The sequence below is a fragment of the Mixophyes fleayi genome, chromosome 10 (assembly GCF_038048845.1).
Source record: "Mixophyes fleayi isolate aMixFle1 chromosome 10, aMixFle1.hap1, whole genome shotgun sequence".
NCBI classification, from domain to species: domain Eukaryota; kingdom Metazoa; phylum Chordata; class Amphibia; order Anura; family Limnodynastidae; genus Mixophyes; species Mixophyes fleayi.
In genome coordinates this window covers 99,118,619-99,139,971 of record NC_134411.1, presented here as the reverse complement: position 1 = coordinate 99,139,971, position 21,353 = coordinate 99,118,619, and positions in this window count along the sequence as shown.

Sequence of the window (21,353 nt, the reverse complement as noted above, 5' to 3'; positions counted from 1 at the left end):
GTTTGGTTGGATCCTGTCTTATTTTGTCTTGGTAGAGAATGTTGGGAGCTTACTCGCCTACTGTTCTGGAACAATTTGCCAAAATCATTAGGTATGTATGTTTGAGGTGTATACAGAACATCCTGCTTCTCAAAATTCCCAATTACAATTTGGGACACACTTGGCTATTTACTGATTTGCTATGACCTTCCCTAATCCACCTATTCATTCCCACTTACTCTCTTTTGTCCTCGGTAAAAGAGGGACTGTCCCACAAAACATTAGACAGATATAGGTTTGCAACATTTCATTATTAAAACCAGGGTTAGCCAAAAAACCTAATTTTTTCCGACCCTTTATTAAAAAAGTTATTTAAAAATCCTGCATTTCTTCAGGGTACTTTACTCATAATAAATGATTCATTATAACAACGTGTACGCACATCTCAGATTGAGCCCCTTTGTCCGCTAACGATTCACGGTGACTTTATGGCTTCAGTATACCTTTGCGCCATCACCCCATTCTTCTCCCGCACGCGGCGGTTATTGTAAAGAATGCAGGACCAGATCATATTTTCTTTGCTTTCTTCTGCTTTGTCTTCTGCATTGGTAACAAATTTCTGCAGCCAGATGTTTCTGGCGGGATCATCTTACATTTTCTTTTGCTAAGTGAAAAAAAAGGAAAATAAATATTATTGTGAACCAAGCCGGATAAATCTACAGGGAATTCTCTCTACTCTCTTGTAGATTTCCATCGTTTTTACGTAATGGCAGCTGCAGAGGGTTTTAAATTCTTTAAATATTTTTTTTTTTTACATTGAGGATTGTGATAGGTTATAATCTTGGTATTTCTTAACTGCAAAGGACATTATTTATGAAGCTGGAAATTTCCAATGTGCGGATCAATTCCAGGTTTGGACCTAATCAGTGGCAGAAGTCACCCCCCCACCCCCCCGTCCAAGGACCCCCAGTCCTGAACTTGCAGCACTCTCTAACGTCCCCCTCTTTTCTCTGATAAGAGCAGTAGAGATTTCTTCTGAGTTGCATGTGTGCAGGACGAAGTTTGTTCAGTAGAGGTCATCTCTCTGCTCTTTTCAGCGCAGAACGGGGGCCTACAAGGCTACATTGCTAGTGCCTGGACTCTACCCACATTTTGGACTTGACCCTTTGAGGAACTTAGTAGTTCCATTATTAATAATTTATGGCTTTAGATTATTACCCACTAGGACATTATTTTGTTTATAACACCACACAATATTCTCCAACGCTCATTTAGTGGCTCCAAGTGTCTTCCTTTTTTTTGTTTTTTTGTTTGTTATCGTTAAACAAGGGACCACAATTCCAAAAATGGTGCATGATGTTATAGGAGGGTCTTTCTTATATGGAATCTTATATCTTAAGTCCAGGGATCCTTTAAGCCATATCAACCACAGCACGTCTGTCTAACCCAGGACTGTCCAACCTGCGGCCCTCCAGATGTTGTGAAACTACAAGTCCCAGCATGGCCTTCCAGCTATCAACAGGTTGTCTACTGGCAAAGCATGCTGGGGCTTGTAGTTTCACAACATCTGGAGAGCCGCAGGTTGGACAGGCCTGGTCTAACCAATGGGTTTATTAACTTATAGGTGGGATATAAAACATGGGACACAATGCAAGTTAGGATGGATCCCCATAATCACCTCTTTGCAAACCTACTGATATCTCATATACCAATAAATAATCATCTTTCAGCATTATTCTCAAAGTACCTATTATTGATTGCTTTTTAAACCGTAACAAAATGATTTTATAGACAACAGTAAAGTCGTTAGAACTTGGCAAGTATGTTATAAAGAAGATTAGACTGGATAGATTCACAGACATCATTTTGTTCACAGCCAAACCTCCCTAATTCATATATTTTCAGTCTTGGTATCAATACATTTCAACATTCAGAGCATAATTTAGAGATAGGAATATAGCAAAAAAAATTAGCAAATTTGCACCTTGGTAATACCATCTTGCACTTCAGGGAGGGGTGCAAATATAAAATGTGTGGACAGATTTAGAGTTGGGCATGTCCTAGCTGAAGTCTAAATTGCAGTGTAAAAATAAAGCTGTCCAGTATTTGTTTGCTATATGCAAATCAGCCAGTAATTTCATTGCATGCCCCCAAAAAAAAAAAAGCATTTGCACCCCTTACATTCCAACATAGTTTGTCCAGGAGCACATTTGTTACTTGTTACCCTTTGTGAGGCTCTAGAAAAAAAATTAAAATTGCTTTATGTTTGGGATATTTACTTTCAAAGCAAAGCAGACGGAAGACTTTGATACACAAACCTCCTGTAATGTATCCTTAAATGGATTAAATCTGCCTTTTTCCTGTGGACAATGAAGAGCCCCTGGAAGCTCGCGGCTTTAGATGCCTTGTGGGGTCAGTTCCCTTGCAGTACGTCCCCTACTTCACATGAGTACAAGAGACACAAAGCATCCAATTAGTGTCAAGTACCCAATGAAAATTCCCTTCTCTTGAATCCGTTCCAGGTCTCTGCACAATGATTCTCTTTCCTGATGTTTTTAACTAATTGGCGGTATTCTCATTCCTTAGAAACACTCCATTAATCAGGTCTATTTGAAGTTTGTACATAGTGGTTGACTTGTTGGTCCCACAGTGCACGGACATTGAGATAATGCTGCCTGGCTGTCCCATGTCATTGCCAGCCTGGGACTCTTCTCACCGGTCTGGTCTAGGAATCTGTTCACGCCATGGCTTTGGCAAACATGCATTTTATTCATTTACAGTGCAATGATTCAGCACACTATCATAAAATAAACAGGTTTTTATCATCTTGTTGAATAGTTTTACTACCAGGATTATGAGATGGCTCTTTAGATCACACCACAAGAGAGAGATAAGAGTTGCCTCACGTGTAGGGGTGGTGATGCCAGCCTTTGATTGGTGCGGCCAGTGAAAGTTCTACGGTTGTAATGGTGCCAACAAGATGCCGCACAGCCTAACAATGAAACCCTTGAGCAAATGGCCAAACAGCAGTGATCTGCTTGTTCAGGTGCCAAGAAGAACAGCTGGCTAGCAAGTCTTGGCGTAGACGCCTTGGTGGAAGATTGAGCCCACACACGTGGCAATCATTCAACCCGATCAATTGAGATCCAACAGGATCATATTTTGATATTTTGTAATAATTGTTTTGTAGTCCAGACCAGGTACAATAGTTGTTAACATCATCAAAAATAAACAAATCGACCAACAAAACCTGCTCTGTATGTAGCAAGTAATTATGTGATCCAGACAACTGTGTTTTTGTTCTCTGTTGGTATTGACAAAAACACCCAAATTATTGCTTTGACACCTGCCCCATTTATAGAGAGGAAATATTAAGCCTCTGCAGATCTCCTTAGTTTGGTTATTTTATTCAAGCAGGAATCAGCAGATCATCTATATCAGGCTGGTAAAGATGTAATTGAGACTTGCAGTATCCTGTATTGTTTTGAAGTGGAGCAGGTCTCAGTAGGCCAGTAATCGACTGGAGTTGAGGTTTGGCTAGGAGCTGTGGGGCAATCAATATGTACTAGTTAAGCCACTGGATATGGGCTAATTATCTATTATTGTAAGTCACTAAAATGAGGCCGCCCTGTGCTGTTTTGGTGGGTAATCAGAAGGGTCCTCAAAAGTCGGCACCGAATGTGGCCCTGATATGACAGATTAACATCTTGTTGGCTGATGGCCTCCAGAAATGATGTGGTGTCATCAGCTAGCCCAGCATTGAAGATCAGCTGCACATTGCCATCTAGATGTGCCGCGCAAGACTAGGTGCAATCTGGCAATTATTGTGAGTGGTCAAATTGCTTAAGGACTTGGCTGTGTGACAGTCTGGCTGACCAATCAGATTGTACTGCATGTGGCCAGTTTAGGAGATGCTCTGTTAGAGAAGGTTATTTGCTAAAGAGCAATCAAATACTCTAATACAACATGTGGCCACTGGGGGCAGTGTTCTATTGGAAATCACAGCTGATAATTCTTCATAAGAAGAAACAGTAACGACCAATCTATGTTATAATAGTAAATATGTAATTTAGTTTGATAAAATATAGCTTTCTTTGGAGTATGTCTTATACTATGTAACTCAACATTTACATAAAAATAGGAAATAAACCAAATGTATAAATACCTTACATCATCATCATCATTTATTTATATAGCGCCACTAATTCCGCAGCGCTGTACAGAGAACTTACTCACATCAGTCCCTGCCCCATTGGGGCTCACAGTCTAAATTCCCTAACATAGACACACACTCAGACACAGACAGACAGACAACGAGGGAGAGACTAGGGTCAATTTTGATAGCAGCCAATTAACTTAACAGTATGTTTTTGGAGTGTGGGAGGAAACCGGAGCACCCGGAGGAAACCCACACAAACACAGGAAGAACATACAAACTCCACACAGATAAGGCCATGGTTGGGAATCGAACTCATGACCCCAGTGCTGTGAGGCAGAAGTGCTAACCACTAGACCACTGCGCTGTACTACAATATAATTCATATAATCGGGTTTATTTTAAAGAACATTAACCTTAGCTATTGTAAAAAACAAAAGGGACATTTCTCCTTGAGGAGTAAAACAGATACTCCCATGTCACAATACAAAAAGAAAGAATATTATACCATTGTTCTATCACTTCCCTAATCAAGTATATCTAAAATTCTGATCACTATAGCTTCATTTATTATTTAGCTAAGTCATGAGAGTAAGAACTGTCCGTATTATGTTGGCATTACATTAGTAGATATATAAATGCTCTTTCCTGTATTGAGCACTTGGGTGATGCAGAAAAGGTCCTACCGAATGTATAGCGCAAGGCATGATGTCCTAGGTCCTCTGCTATTCTCTATCTACACCACTTCTCTTGGAAAACTAATAAGCTCCTTTGGATTTCAGTATCATCTCTATGCGGATTATACACAAATTTATCTATCCTCTCCTGATCTTTCACCATCTGTGTTGTCCCGCGTTACTCACTGTCTTTCTGCCATTTCATGTTGGATGTCTTCTTGCCAACTCAAACTCAATCTTTCAAAAACTGAATTAATAATATTCTCACCCAAGAAGCTTTCTGCCTGACATTTCTATTTCTGTCGATAACATGACCATAAATCCCACCCCGCAAGCTCGCTGCCTAGGTGTAATCCTTGATTCACAACTGTCGTTTATTCCCCACATCAACTCTATATCTAAATCATGTTACATACACCTAAAGAACATTTCCAGAATACGCACATATCTGACACAAGACACCGCCAAAACATTAATTCATGCACTCATCATCTCCCGCATCGACTATTGCAATTCCCTCCTTACTGGTCTTCCCAAAGTCAGACTTGAACCCCTACAATCTATTTTGCACGCAGCGGCTAGACTGATTTTCCTTACAAACCGTTATTCCTCTGCTGAGCCACTCTGTCAGTCTCTACATTGGCTGCCTGTATTTCAACAAATCCAATATAAAATTCTTCTACTAACATACAAGGCCATCAACAAAATTGCACCGACATACATTTCCTCACTTGTCTCAAAATATCTCCCTACTCGACACCTCCGTTCTGCACAAGATCTACGTCTCTCCTCCACTCTCATCACATCCTCCCATTCTCGGTTACAGGATTTTTTTCCGGGCTGCACCTACTTTGTGGAATTCCCTCCCTCGCACAGTAAGACTTTCCTCTAGTCTTCAAACCTTCAAGCGTTCACTGAAAACCCACCTCTTCAGACAAGGTTATGATATTCCTCAACCATCATCTTAATTTCCCTAGATTACCCTATTACCACCTTCTACACAGCTAACGCAAGACAACAACCTTCTGACTAACATTGCAACACACACAGCCCACTCAGTACTTTTACCTTTGCAGTCTGGCTGGTCCAGTATGCAATATGATGTAGCACATGCCCTTGTATTTCAAACTCCCATTGTCCTATAGATTGTAAGCTTGCGAGCAGGGTTCTCTTACCTCTCTGTCTGTATGTATTACCCAGTATTGTCTTATTAATGTTTGTTCTCAATTGTAAAGCGCTACAGAATTTGCTGGCGCTATATAAATAAATGATGATGATGATGATGATGATGTGTAGAAATCAAGTTGCTTGGTGTAAAGGCTCTAAGACACCCTCTAACCTAGAAACACCCCCTAAACCCAACCCTTTCATTTAAATATCTCATCCTGTAACGTGGGTCTTGTGGGCGCAGTGGGAGGTGCTTTTCTGAGCTTAGCCTGTATTTAGCAAGGAACGCTCTGGTCCGCTCAATGTCCTCCGTAAGATGCAAGTAACATATTGTAACCTCGCAGTTGCTGCCATGCTCTAATTTTCTCAATATAAACAAGCACAATGGAGGAACAATAGGTTCATGTTGTCACAAAACTGTATTTGTGTGGCGGAACTGTAGTTTAATAAGTGACCTTATGGCTGATATTTCACTTTTTTTGTGATGGAATAAAGCAATGGGCTTCTTCTTCCCTGTTAATCTGGTGCACTGTGCTATTTTTTCGCAGTCAGTTTCACTGTGACTTGACTGCTGTGTTATATAAAGATGTTATGTAGGCCTGGAACTATAACTAGGTGAACCTAGGCACCTAATTATAGATCCAGGGGGAGGTGGGCGTGCGGGGTGGGGCTTGACAAATTGCATCATTTTGGCCCGCCCCTTAAACGATTGTCACATTATGGGCCAATTACAGAAGGGGTGTGGCTAAGATGACTCAATATTTATGTCATTAAGCCCTCCCCCCCACCACTTATCTATTACAGGGGCGAGAACCGGGAGGTTGCCCTGTTCTCCCGGGAGCCCTAGAGGTCTCCCAGAGATGCAGGAGTCTCCCAGACATTCCGGGAGAGTAGGCAACTATGCGTTAAAGAAAAGCAGCTATTGAATGTGTAGAGACTGAAGTGTCTTTAACATTTCTGTCTCCATTACTGAAGTCATGTTGTCTTACCTGTCAGTCTTTGATTAAATCTTGGTCTCCATGAAAATGGCCACCTCCATAGGCATCAATACAGGGACATAGGACACAATTTCTGAACTGTGTCATCATGCTACAGATGGCGAAGCCAACCGCGTCTTGTACTGGCTCAGCATCAGGGAGAATGCCAAACTCTTCAGGGAGTGAGGGAGATCACCCCTATTGCAGGGAGTCTCCCTGACATTCAGGGAGAGTTGGCAAGTATGCCTAAAACACTGAAAGATTAAGTGGGGGCCCTTCCGCTGTACCTGATACCCTAACAGGCTGAGTTATTCCTCTCCTTGTCTGTTCTGCTGATATCTCATATCCAATCAATTGAGGAAGACACTTATGTTAATGAATGCTAATCAGGTGTGAAAGTAGATGCCATTTCTTGCAGAAAGTGAAAATAACAAAATATATAAACTTGTCACAGTTGTCAACCACAACATCACAGTTCCTCTTTTACAGAACATTTTAAATAATATTCCTGTAACTTGTTTTGTTAAAAATATTTGGGTCGTTTGTTTATTGACCTCTGCTGAGAAGTGCAAATTTGGGCTATTTTCCAACCAGTGTAGAACAATTTTATTTACAGCATATACTTATATCGCTACAACAGCACAGCTGTTATGAGTAAAGAAAAGCAACAACTATATACAATGGAAATTTCATAACTTAGCAACAGTGTTGTTTTAGCTTGTCCTGTGTCCACTAGCCCTGTGTACTGACATTCTCTTGCAAAAAGGGTAGCCTGTGTCCGTCAATAGACTCAAATAATATATAGGTGCTGGTATGGCCACGAAGACTTGGCAGCAGCACACACGTTACATGCATGCAGAATCTATTTAAAGTGCTGATGATTCACAATTTCATCTCTAGAATCCCACTTTCAGAACTTTCCCTTGTTCCATATAACCGTGTCTAATAGATATAGATAGACAGAGCCAGGGCTTGGGAGCTATGCAAGGGGTGGCTACAGAACTTATTGTACAATATTTTATTTTTATAAAAATTGTATTTTCGGATAAGTAAACCAAATGGGGGTGGGGAACACCAAGACATCTGAATAGTAAAGAAAATAAATGAAATAAAAGCAATATGGTTCCCTGTGAGCTACACTTGCAGTAATTCTGTTCCATAACAGGTGAGGGTTTATTGGATGAAGATAAAAAGGTCTGTGCAGTTGATCCTATATTTAACTGTACTTTTCCTTTGGGTTCTTGAATAGGTTGAAATTCCACCTTAGGTGATCTCCGCTTATCACTGGGTCTAATGTATCAGTCTTTAAATATTCATACAGCTTTCTTACATAGTGCGGAAACTGACAATAATTAAATCATCCAGGCAGCCAAACACCAGCACCGAACCATCGTCTGATCCTACGTTGCTCTTATGAATATTGTGTAGATAGACGCGTTTATTCTGATTACATCTACTAGACTAGAAAGTGCACAGCGCAAAGCTCTCTGTCAGTTCTCACTGCATGCTTGTTCTGTGTCATTCTAGGTCATTTGCATATATGCAAATATTTTGTCATGGTACTAAGACAGACTTCTTCTCAAACCATTACTTTAACTGTAGATCTGTTCTTGGGGGCATATCCAATTCTCTGCGGAAACGCCGAAAATCCCGCGGTCCGCGCACTATTACCGTTATTACGGTAATAGTGCACGGAAAAACCATTAATACGGTAATAGTGCGCGGAAAAACCGTTAATACAGTAATTTTCTTGCTGGATTTCAGCTCGCAGCTCCCTGAGCCGCGAGCTGAATCCAGCTAACTATCCAGCTAACTATTACCGTTAAAACTATTACCGTATTAACGGTAATAGTTTTTCCGCGGCTCCCTTGGTACATTTCCAGTCCAGTGTGCATGACACTTAGGGGTCTATACATCAATGTAATGCGGTGGCACTAAATATGCATCGCTGCAAATCGCAGCGATGCATATTTAAGCACCACTCAACTGCATCATGCCGGGGCTTCTCTGGGAAGTGACCCCTCTGTAACGGTGTAATTTTCCTATTTATCAGCAACCTAGCGCATGCGCACAGCACTTACTCTGTAACAGATTCTGGGAAGCTGAAGAGGCTTCAGCAGAATCCCATAGGAAAAGACAGGCGTTACTTTTCTGCGCAATGGAAAGCTTATCAAAGCATCATGGATTGCAGAACATCGCAGTCCCCATAGTAATCTACGGGGACTGCGATGTTGCACGATATGTGAAATCTCCTCCGTTAGGTAGTTAATGCATGACAACTAAACTTAAATCATGTGTAAACAGCAGTCTTTGCATGATGTAAGTGCTTGATCAGCTTGATGCATAGACCCCTTTATGATCTTATTTCCACTCTGGGGTCCACTGATCATCTCCCCAAAGAAACACAACAAAAAAAACTAGAGCTGCAGGGGCGCACGCAGGGGGGGTTTCTGAGTCTCCAGAACCCCCCTCCCCCTCCGCGGATCGGTCGGGCAAAATGCATGTTTTGAAACATGGCAAATATATTTTCTCTTACAGCACCGCCGCGACGCTTCTGTCACAGCGCCGTGGCTGCTGTATGGCTCGTGTTCGGCGAGAAGGAGCTGCTGCGCATGCGTGAGTGCAGCAGCTCCTCCCTTGAAAACCCGGCATTACTGGCTGGCTTCCCTGGGGCACGGTAGGGCTATTTCTAGTGTCACTGCTAATATTAAATAATAAAAGAGCTGCAGATACTGGCCACAATGAATCTGTTTTTTTTTATTACTGGACCAAAGACTCCATTTCTGGGGAGCCTGCAGGGTATGCAGAGCTGTGTTATTGTATATAAATATTGTATTATAGGATTAAAAAAGTAGAGGATTCCTCTACTTTTTTAATCCTATAATACAATATTTATATATAATCACACAGCTATATCAGATTGATTGTGGCCAGTATCTGATTTCACCCTGTAAACCAATAACAAATCTATATAAATATATATATATATATATATATATATATATATAAATATATATAAAAACAAAAACAGACATAGTTCCTCTGCACTCACCATGTACAGACTGGGGTGCAAGAGGGGGTTGCCCACATTGTATAGACAAGAAAACAGGGATACTCTGCACTCTCCAAACACATAAATAATGCTATATCAAGTACTGTTCTATATTAAAAACAGGGAATGTTAGTTCCACATATTGCAATATATGTTTAAGCTGACCAACTCACGCCAAAGTCTTCCCATTCTGGCTTTTTGGCGTGACTTGGTCAGCTTAAACATATATTGCAATATGTGGAACTAACATTCCCTTTTTTTAATATAGAACAGTACTTGATATAGCATTAATTATGTGTTTGGAGAGTGCAGAGTATCCCTGTTTTCATATATATATATATATATAGTCCGAACTTGTGTAATGTTTTTTATTTGTTTTTTTGTTCGCTTTTTTCATGTACATTAGCAATGTTAGTTTAAATGTGTGTTATCATTGCTATTTCGATGTGCGGTATCATTACTAGTTTTAATGTGGAGTGTAAATACTCATTTTACAGATAGGTTTAGATTGTTTTAATGTACAGTATTTTAGTGTGTGGTAGCAAAGATTTTTCATTTCATGTAAAAAGCTAATATAATATATAATACTTGTTATTTACAGTAAAAAAGTTTATGTTGACATCTTATTGTGGCGCTTTATTTTTTAAGTTGTAATTTTGCTTTGTTCAGAATTCAACTATTTGGAACCCCCCCCCCCCCCCCCCCCCCTTAAAAATCCTGCTTTTGCCCCTGGGCTGGTCTGTAGATTGAATAGAGATTAGAAGAAGACAACAGACAAACATGAAATACAGGTAACCATAACACATACTCTACTAGAAAGTGTATCAAATGAACCATAGAAGCCAGCACTCTCCATAATATTCCCCTTCCCCTTCCCCTACAGAACTCTGTTCAAGCTCCTCACTCTTACATACAAGGCCCTCGCCAACGGCACTGCACCCTACATCTCCTCCCTCCTCTCTATTCATGCTCCATCCCGTCCTCTCCGTTCTGCCAATGACCGTCGCCTCTCTTCCCCCCTCATCACCTCCTCCCACGCGCGTATCCAAGACTTCTCCCACGCTGCCCCCCTCCACTGGAACAAGCTCCCTCCCTCCATCAGGACTTCCCCTAATCTGTCCAGTTTCAAACGGGCTTTAAAAACCCACCTTTTTCTTAAAGCCTTCCAGTCTCCCACTAAACTACCTACCTTATCCTCTGCCTCTCCCCCTTCTTTCCCCTTCCCTGCCTCCGTCCCTCTACTCTCCCTCTCTCCCCTGCGTTTCTCCGTCTGTCCACCCCGCCCCTTAGATTGTACGCTCCTCTGAGCAGGGCCATCTCTCCTCCTGTTTCCACCACTTCTAACTCTGCTCTCCAGCTACTTTGCCCTCCTCCTCGAGGGCCCTCCTCCCCCCTCTGGGGGTCTCCCTGTCTTCCGCGTCCTCCTTTTGGGCCCTGTCATTTGCGGATACTCCCCACGCTCTCACTAGCTGTGCATTGAGCTTACTGAGTTACTGTGCTTTATGTTTACTGTACTGTGCTGTCTCACTTTGTATTGTAATTCGTTTTTGTCCCTGTACGGCGCCACGGACACCTTGTGGCGCCCTATAAATAAAAATTAATAATAATAATAATAATATTAATAATAATAGTCCTGATTTTCATAGAACAGTCTTGATTTTTGGTGTGTGATCGCGGTGAGGCATGGCAATTTATGGGTTTAACATAAATATCATTATGGTTTGGGTAGACCTAGACATGGTCAGTTTTGTACTGCTTTTTAGCCCTTGAATATTGGGACTATTATGGGACAATTATTGGAGCATTTATCATGAACTAGGCAGGGGCTTCAATTGGGAAGAATACCCAGATTCAATGAAATCCAGATACAAGACAAATACAATATATTAATATATTTCTTCTGTATACACTGCAGGACAGAGCTTTATATTCTGTGTAAGTCTATTTCAGTGGAATAAGCAGATGAAAGAGTGTAAACACTGTGGGCCTGATTCATCAAGGCACGCGCACTGAGCGCAATGTGTGTTTGGTTTAAAATACATGTACATTTTCTCAGCATACTCCCGAATTCCACAAGGAAAGGATCCGAAGAACAAAAAAAAAATCTTTCTTATTTTTCCATGAAAAACATTTATTAGGATGATCTTAATGTCTAGTGAAGATAAAATGCATTTATAAAATTTTCTCCGGATTGCAAACACATGTTATAGCATACATACGAGACTGTCATCACTTGTACTCAGCACTTAGACTAGCCCTGTAGCTGGAGCAAGAGATACGGCAGAAAATCAAGTAACTTTCATATGCCCAGAGCTGGATTCGGGCCTGGTTGCGTGCGCTCAAGTTTGGCACGCCCCTACTGTACATTGACTATGGGCGACCGCACCATTCCCACCCCGGTCACCACCAGCAATCTTGGCTGTAGTAAGTGTATTTTGCATACATAGATGCTGTGAACTTTGCTCCGTTTAGTTGCGTATGGCCCCGTTTTGGGCATGTGCAGAGTGATTTTGCTTCCTCGCACAATAAGACTCTCCTCTGGTCTACAAACTTTCAAGCATTCTCTGAAAACCCACCTCTTCAGACAAGCTTATAATATTCCTCAACCACCCTCTTAACCTCACTACATTACCCTATTACCACCCGTTACACAATTTCACACAAGAAAACTACCCCCTGACCAACACTGTTGTGTGATGGGATCATTTAGCTTATACACTTTTACCTCTGCAGTCTGGCTGGACTGAAATGCAAAATGTAGACTTAACCTCATGTATCAAACTCCAATTGTAACATAGATTGTAAGCTTGCGAGCAGGGCCTTCTCACCTCTTTGTCAGTTTTACCCAGTTTGTTTATTAGTTTACTACGTTTGTCCCCAACTGTAAAGCGCTACGGAATACATTGGCGCTATATAAATAAATGATGATGATACGCACAAAATCAGCAGATGCGTGCCTTGGTTAATCAGTCCATGTGTGTCTTTCGGGCGGCTGCAATGAACAGACAATTTCTATATATTTTTTTCACTAAGGGCTGACAGCTGCTCTAAGTTTAAAGGGTCTGCTGAGAGCGTTTACTGAGATCACGTAACCAAACACCCCTGAACAGCATTTGTCTTCTGTGACTGTTGGCGTCCTGGTGATAGAAACCCCTCTCAATTATTCATGGCCCATTTGGCTGAGGTGTCCTGAAACAGCCTGTCAGTGTAAGGCGGTGGGTGCGCGTCTATTAAAGCAGCAGTCATACGCAGCGCGTGCTGATATTACACAACATGCTCTCTACAGATTTAATGTTGCTTTATTTACTTCGGTATAAATCCCTCAAAGCAGTGGGAGAGATACTGTATGTGCTGTAGAAATCCCCCACCCCCCTGTCTCTACCACGACTGTCTTGCTGAAATAACAGGAGATGAAGAATGAAATGTGCAGTATCAAGTTATACAACCTTAAAGCTTCAAAACAAAACCATAAATTTAAATTATTATCACTGATAATTAACACCAGCTTACACTGCGGGAAGGAGAGGTGCTATCTTTACTCTCTCCATAAATCCTTTACAAAGACTCAGTTGCTGGAATTTATTAAATAAAAGGAGAAAACATCTGCATATGTTAATTAATGCATGCTGGGTGCGTTTGTCCCTTTTAAAGAAGGTCTGCTAGCTCGATGTTTGTTTATGCTCCAGAACAGGCTTAGATGTGGTTCATCAAGGAACTACAAGTCTCATAATGCCCTTACAGCAGCAAAAACAAGTTCACTGGTACTTTTTAGGATATTAATTGAGAGTAAGGAGCCCTGGTCCCTAAATACGGTGTAGGGTGTGACATAAACATTGATCCCTACAGGCGCTGCTAGTGGAAGAGTTGTCAGCTGGTGGTTACATGGAGTTAAAGGCCCCTCTGGCAAACTGAGAAGAAAGATTCAGTGTAACCCGAGAGTGGTTTGTGTTGTGGCTGCGCATTGTGAGCTGTATGTGCTGACGTTTTCCGTATATTTCAGACGTGGCTCTGCATCAGGTGACAGTGAGTCATGGTGTGCTGGGGAAGGAATCCCAAGGTAAAGGCTGATGTAATCTCCCGACAGCTCCCAAGTATGTCTTGTCATACTTCTTGTTTGTTTCTCAGGTAGCTCAGCCTCATTTCCTGTGGTCACATTGCAATTCTACTCAAAATTCTAACCCGCACATTTCGAAATGTCTACAAAACACCCAATAAGTATTTACACCAGAATCGCGCAGTCTAAATAGTGTGAGTCGCCTTTATGCAATTTCCCCTAACTATTATATAGATATATTGACATGGATAGTAAGTGTGTAAAAAGACATAGGTCCATCGAGTCCAACCTTTCATAAATCATAATTGTGGAAAAGGACATATAAAAACTCCAGTGTGACAGTTGGGAAAATAAGTCCTTTACTGAACCCAAAAATGGCAATTGGATAAATTCCGTGGATCAGTCACCCCTGTGCTAAATATAGCTACAGATACCAATCCATGTAAGAAAAACCTCCAATATGTGACATGACACGGTTCTGTTTGCCATTTTCTCTAAATCTGTGGGGGAATATTCAGTTAAAAACATCCACGGAGGCACCTCCGTGTTACCATAACATCTCTTCACCCCCCCATAGGGCTGCAAGGAGAAATATACAATGTTGCGGTACCTTATTAACATTGCTGTTACTGTATTGAACATTTTCTACACTATTTTTCACAATCACTTCAATTTGAATCCCTTTACATAATTTACCCAGTGGCACATGCAGGGGGCGTTTCTGGGTCTCCAGAAACCCCCCCCCTCCGCTAAAAGTGCCCTACATATCGGCACTGTAGTATACAGCAGCCGCGGCGCTGTCTAAGAAGCGTCCGCGGCGGTGCTGTATTGTATACAGCACCACCGCGGACGCTTCTTTGACAGCGCCGCGGCTGCTGTATACTACAGTGCAGCCGAAACGGAGCTGCCTCTAGGATTTATTTTTTTTTCGGGGGTGGAAGAAACCCCCCCTGAAAAATTCTCCGTTCGCCCCCTGTTACCCACGACAGAAATCAGACTCAAAGGTCTATAATATCCTGCTACTGATTTTGTTCTCTGTTTAAAGATTGGAACCAATTCTGTTTTCCACCAATCTTGTGGCACTGACATGGCTATATAAGAAATAGTGGTTTACCAATTTCTAAACTTAGTTCCCTTAGCACACATGGGTGGATTCAACCTGGGCCGGATGCTTTACCTGTCAGAATCTTGTTTAGGCGTAACTGCACTTCTTCATGTACTAGGCAAGTAACATTTAATGAATTGCATATGGTATTCCAGAACAACCTAATTCATGGCATTAATTCGTAAACACAGAGGAAAAAATATTTGAAAGAGCAGCATTTTCTTTAGTTCTCCTCACCTTGTTTTAGTTTTTTGATGATATGAAATGCATTTTCAGCTTTTGCTACATTTGTTGTATTTGTACTTTGTACTTTTCAGTCCCTTTGAATGTTAACAATTTTAATGCTTTCCTTTTCCTTCATTGTCTATCAATTAATAAAGATAATACGGTATATATCGATCATTTAGTATCAGTTTCTAAAAGTATCTCATTTTGAAACAGTTACATTATAACAGAAACAAATGAAGCTAACAACAACTAAACGAATATATGTAATTAACTGAAAACTGAAAATGGGTTCAGAAGTCATCAAGCTGATCAAAACTAGGTCCTGGGCAGAAATAGGTGAAGAATCTCTGGTATATAATTTCCTAAAACATGCTTGATTAGGGCTGTTTTTAGCTCTGTGTCAGTAGGTTAATGGCTTGGGGCAATAACTACGCAGAGTGCTAGGTACATAGGCATTTTGCACAAGTTCAGTCACATGTAAGGTTAAACACCTGGAAATAGGAAGGACCTAAGTACTGGGAAGATACTGCAATGAGTGTTTGCCTGGGGAGGGTCTAGAGGAGTCACAATAGGATTGTATATTGTCATAAAAATGGTTAAAATAATCAAACAACAGCAAATCTCTAAGGTCTTCCCTGCAGCCGTTGTGTCTGTCAGACTGTAATGAAACATTTGTCAATTTTGCCAGGAATAAATAGCATCTTTAATGGTCTCTCATTCCTCTAAGGGGGCTTACCAGCAATAAGGAACTACAGGTCCCAGCATGGTGGGACTTACATTTTGACAGGTTAACTGAGCCATCTCTAAAGTAAAAATGAAGTAACACGTGATAAGGTTGGTATTTCTGATTTGGAAAATAAGTTTCTTCCCAAAAAAATCAGCTAATAATCACCATTTAAAGCGGAACTTAACTCAAAACATGAAAACACTTATAAAATGTCCACGAATGGGAACTTCTCATTAATTCCTGATTAACCAGATTTGTAGAGGTTAAACACTACTGCTTACCCTCCCCTGCGCCATACAAAATATATTTTTTTCCAGTTTATCTACACTTAAGTTTAAACTCTACAACTAACAAGCCATTGAGATTAATGTCTAAAGAAATGCACAATGCCTCCTTGTTTCAGATGTTGGGGATGAACAAAGTTGATTTGGTTTCGACCTGATGTTTAGTATAACAGAACCTCTGTGGGGGTCACCTTGGGGCAATGGTAATTTAATCTTTAGAAGTGTCTGCTAAATAAAGTCTGATTCATTGTTTCCAAAACTTGACACATTACAAGCTGCTTCTAGAAATGATCTCTCTAATAAATGCATTAAAAATATATACCTGTGTGAGTGCTAAGCAGAATCCAGCGTACTCTTATGTTACAGCAGCCCTCTCAGTTAGTGTTACGGAACAAGTTGTGGCTTGTTACAAGACCTGCTAGGTTTCGCTTGAAAACTGAAATTGGTAACTGCATTTAGCAAGGAAGGCATGTGGAAACTTTTCGTTCCATGAACAATGATCATTGTTAGGGGGATTTCTGCTGAATATCAGAGTGCTCGTAGTTACAGCTTGAGCGGTTCTTATGTAAAAGAAAAATATACATGTTTGGGCCTGATACATAGAGGCACACCTACTGAGCGCAACATGCGTTTTAAAACGCACGGGATTCTGGCATACGCACACCCAAATTCAACAAGGAGCGGGTCTGAAGACACGTGCGCTGGTGAATTCGGGTTGTAGGGCTGCTCTGGTCTAGTAAAAAAGATGCTGCAGGATACATCCAATACGTATACAGAATATTCATTCGCAAGGAAACGCACAGAAAACAAAAAAAATATTCAACTAATGTCACCTGTTCATAATATAGGGCCTGATTCATTAAGGATCTTAACTTAAGAAACTTCTTATTTCAGTCTCCTGGACAAAACCATGTTACAATGCAAGGGGTGCAAATTAGTATTCTGTTTTGCACATAAGTTAAATACTGACTGTTTGTTCATGTAGCACACAAATACTTGATAGCTCCTTTGTAGACTGAAATTTAAAGTTGATATTTGTGTGCTACATGAAAAAACAGTCAGTATTTAACTTATGTGCAAAACAGAAAACGAATTTGCACCCCTTGCATTGTAACATGGTTTTGTCCAGGAGACTGAAATAAAAAGTTTCTTAAGTTAAGATCCTTAATGAATCAGGCACATAGGCATTAATGATAAAACAGTTTAACAAAAAACTTTTTTTTTTATATTTCCATGAAATTCATTTCTTAGACTGATCTTAATGTCTACTGTACATAAAATTTCACAGTTGCTCGTGATGGCAAACACATGTTATAGCATGCACATGTGACTGTCACCACTAGTACTCAGGACTAGCCCTGTAGCTGAACAGATACGGCAAAAAAACAAGTATCTGAGAGATGCTCGGAGCTTGAACCGGACATGGATGCGAGAACTTGATATTGTCACGCCCCTACTGTACATTGATTATGGTCAAACGCCCCTTCCCTGCCAGGAATTCTAAGTTGTAGTAAGTGTCCTTTGTATACGAAGATGAATTGAACGTTGAGATTAAATTTATACGCACAAAATCGGCATTTACGTTCCATAAGAATCAGGCCCTTTTGTATCCAGAAAAAAATGTTATTAAGAACGAGGAGTGTTACATAGTTAATTATATATCATTGAGGATATGACAGTCTACTGACCACTAAACCACTATCAGTGTGGTGTTTGCAAACCACAACTTATGTGTTTCATACATGCCTTAAAATAAAACAGACTAAATGACGAGGACTGAAACAAAAATAGAAAACTTAGTACAGATATACACAGTAGTTATCTGTTTTAAAGATTATTATCTTGTATTTTTCAAAATAAACATAAGGAAGAACCATTCTATGAACCCTGTTTGTTAGTATTTATAAGTAGTAAAATGTTACACTTAGAATCCACTGCTTAACCCATTGGATTTGCTTCTTAATCGTAAAGGTTGTTTTGTTGTACATACTCTTTTTATTAGATTTTGGACTTTAAAAAAAGGGGGTGGGGGGACAGAGCGGGTGGGAAGGGTGTACCGTCAATTAAGAGGTATTGGTAGAGGAGGCCAAAGCTCCGGATCTGGCTGATGATCTATGGTTGGGCTCCTGGAAAGGTGACCAGGAGATGAATAATATATATGAATCAGACTACTGCTACCAATACAATGAGTATACTGCACTATTGGATCTATTTACTATGGGGCCAGACATTTCAAGTTACTGCGCTGTTTACAGAGAGAGAAGACAGGGAGCACCAGATACAATTATTTGTTAGTGAACAATTATTGAATTTAGGGCACAAAACCAATTATTTAATATCTACAGTAGTCTGCAAAAGTACTAATCTGTGAACGCAATAAAACGTGTCTACCTTTGGCCAGTGGAAATGGAAACTATGCATTAATATCCTCTTTTTGTTTTGCAGACACAATGCCGTCGGTGTAGGCAATATGCAAAACACCCCTCTCCTTTCACAAGAGATGAACCCTGTACACAAGATTTACTCATCCTTCTGGCTGAATACAGACATTTAATGATTTTCTAGTAAGTGAGACAGATGCCGAAATAGAGGTTTGTTTTGTCTGACATTAAAGGGTTGTTCTCACCCAGACTAGTGAAGTGAAATATAGAGAACCAACACATAAATGAGTAATGTATATTTCAGTTTGACTCATTAAGATATATGTCTGAGAAGCAGATCACCCAGGGACATATATATATCTGTATATCTCAGACATGGGCACTGTATAGAGTCGGTCAAGTGTGGAATCCTCTTTCGCAATACCTTCAGCTCTCACAGTGTTTATTTAATCACTGCGCTGAAACCTCTGTCCGGAAAGGGCTTGTTTAAATGGAGAGGCTCTAAGGATCTAAAAATAACCTGAAAAGCAATTAATAGAACTAGCTGTAATACCCCAAATGCACTGAAACGCTGCATACGCTTGGCCTCTTTTTGGAACATGAACCTTATACAGTCATTTGTGATGCACTCGCGTTTCCCACACTCCTATTACAAGGACATCTAGGTCCACAATTGCTTAAACTCCTGTTCATCCATCAGGGTAGCCACCAGGCGCCTGATTCATTAAGATATATAGGTGCCGTTATTTTGCGTTAAATTGTACTGCGCACGTCCATAAACGGACAATACGCCAGTGAACACAAGAACATCCATCTTGGAATGCAAAGGACACTGCAGACATCCTATGATTACATAGGCGGAACGTAGAGGGGAAAGGGCGTATGCATGTAATCAATGTACAGTAAGTGCGTGCCAAGCTTGAGTGCATGCCCATCCATCAAGTCAAGCTTTGGGCATCTCTCGGGTATGTATTTTTCTGCCATATCACTTGCTCCTGGGCAGGTATAAGTGCCTATTACTAGTGATGACGGTCACATATGCAGCTAGAACATGTGTTTTCAATCGGGAGCTACTGTAAAAATGCATTTTATGTACAATAGACGTTAATAACATCCGGATAAGTGTTTCATATGGGGAGGGGGGAAGGGTGATTATTATTATTATTACCATTTATTTATACAGCGCCACTAATTCCGCAGCGCTGTACAGAGAACTCACACACAGACACACAGACTAAGGTCAATTTGTTAGCAGCCAATTAACCTACTAGTGTTTTTGGAGTGTGGGAGGAAACCGGAGCACCCGGAGGAAACCCACGCAAACATGGGGAGAACATACAAACTCCTCACAGATGAGGCCATGGTCAGGAATTTAACTCATGACCCCAGTGCTGTGAGGCAGAAGTGCTAACCACTTGGCCACCGTGCTGCCCAAAAATATTTTGTTTTTTAATGATTTTTCATTAATGACTATATTATTAACAGATGACAATATTTGAATACTTTTTTTTTTTTGCTTTCTGCTGAGACTTTATATTCCAAATATCTATTGTATGTAACCTGCATTGTGTTGCGTCTGTCAGAGCAGACCGCACATAGACCCTTATCCAAGAAGAGATGTATCTTCAAATCCGCTTGATGTTGAACATGGACGTGTGTATGCCCAAATTGCGTGTGTTTTAAAATAAACACGCAATACGGTCCTTTTGCATGTCTAAATGAATCAGGCCCCAAGTATGTTGGACCTATTTAAGCACATGGGTGCTAGAATGTAAAGAAACTGTACATTTGTTACCTAGTCACCTTATGGATTTGTGTCTAACCTCAGGTTTCTTACCCATGATGTAATTAGCAGTCATATTAACTGGCGATTAACCTGATTTAACTTGACAGGGTTGACCACTGGATATAGGTTAATTATATTTTAGCATGGCATTTGATACACTATGCCACAATAAATATAATTCAAAAGCTAAAAATTATTGGATTTGACCCAATAATAGTGGAATGGATAAAGGTTTGGCTCAAAGGATACAGAATGGTTGTAAGCTCAGAGGAAGAGCTGTGATGGTCCTTAGAGGGTCATCTATCAGTCCCTTAGCGTGTGTTCTACACGGGACACTATATTCCATAAGTATCAGCACATATGTGAGAGGCTCTACCCGTGTTTTTAGACACTATGGAAGGAAAGCGCTGTCTGAGATTTCTATAACATTTGGTGACAGTTCATTTTGGGATTGACCGTTGCAAGGACATTTTGTTGCCTGTAAGCCCATCACTTTTCTACCTCAGAGGACCTCAGTGCACCACAATCCCCATCATGCCATGAATTAAGATTATAATTGTTATTTTTTTGCATTTATTTCAATAAACATTACTTTATAAAGCCCAGAAAATTAGAATGAATGGTTAAAGGATTATATCTAACATGGAAAAATAAATTTTATTGTGCAGTTGTTGAATATTAATAACAATGAGGACATGTCCAGTGGAAAATCTTTATAAGCAGGACCAGAAGATTATAATCAGGGACATAAGTTTATAAATAGGGACATAACTTTATAAT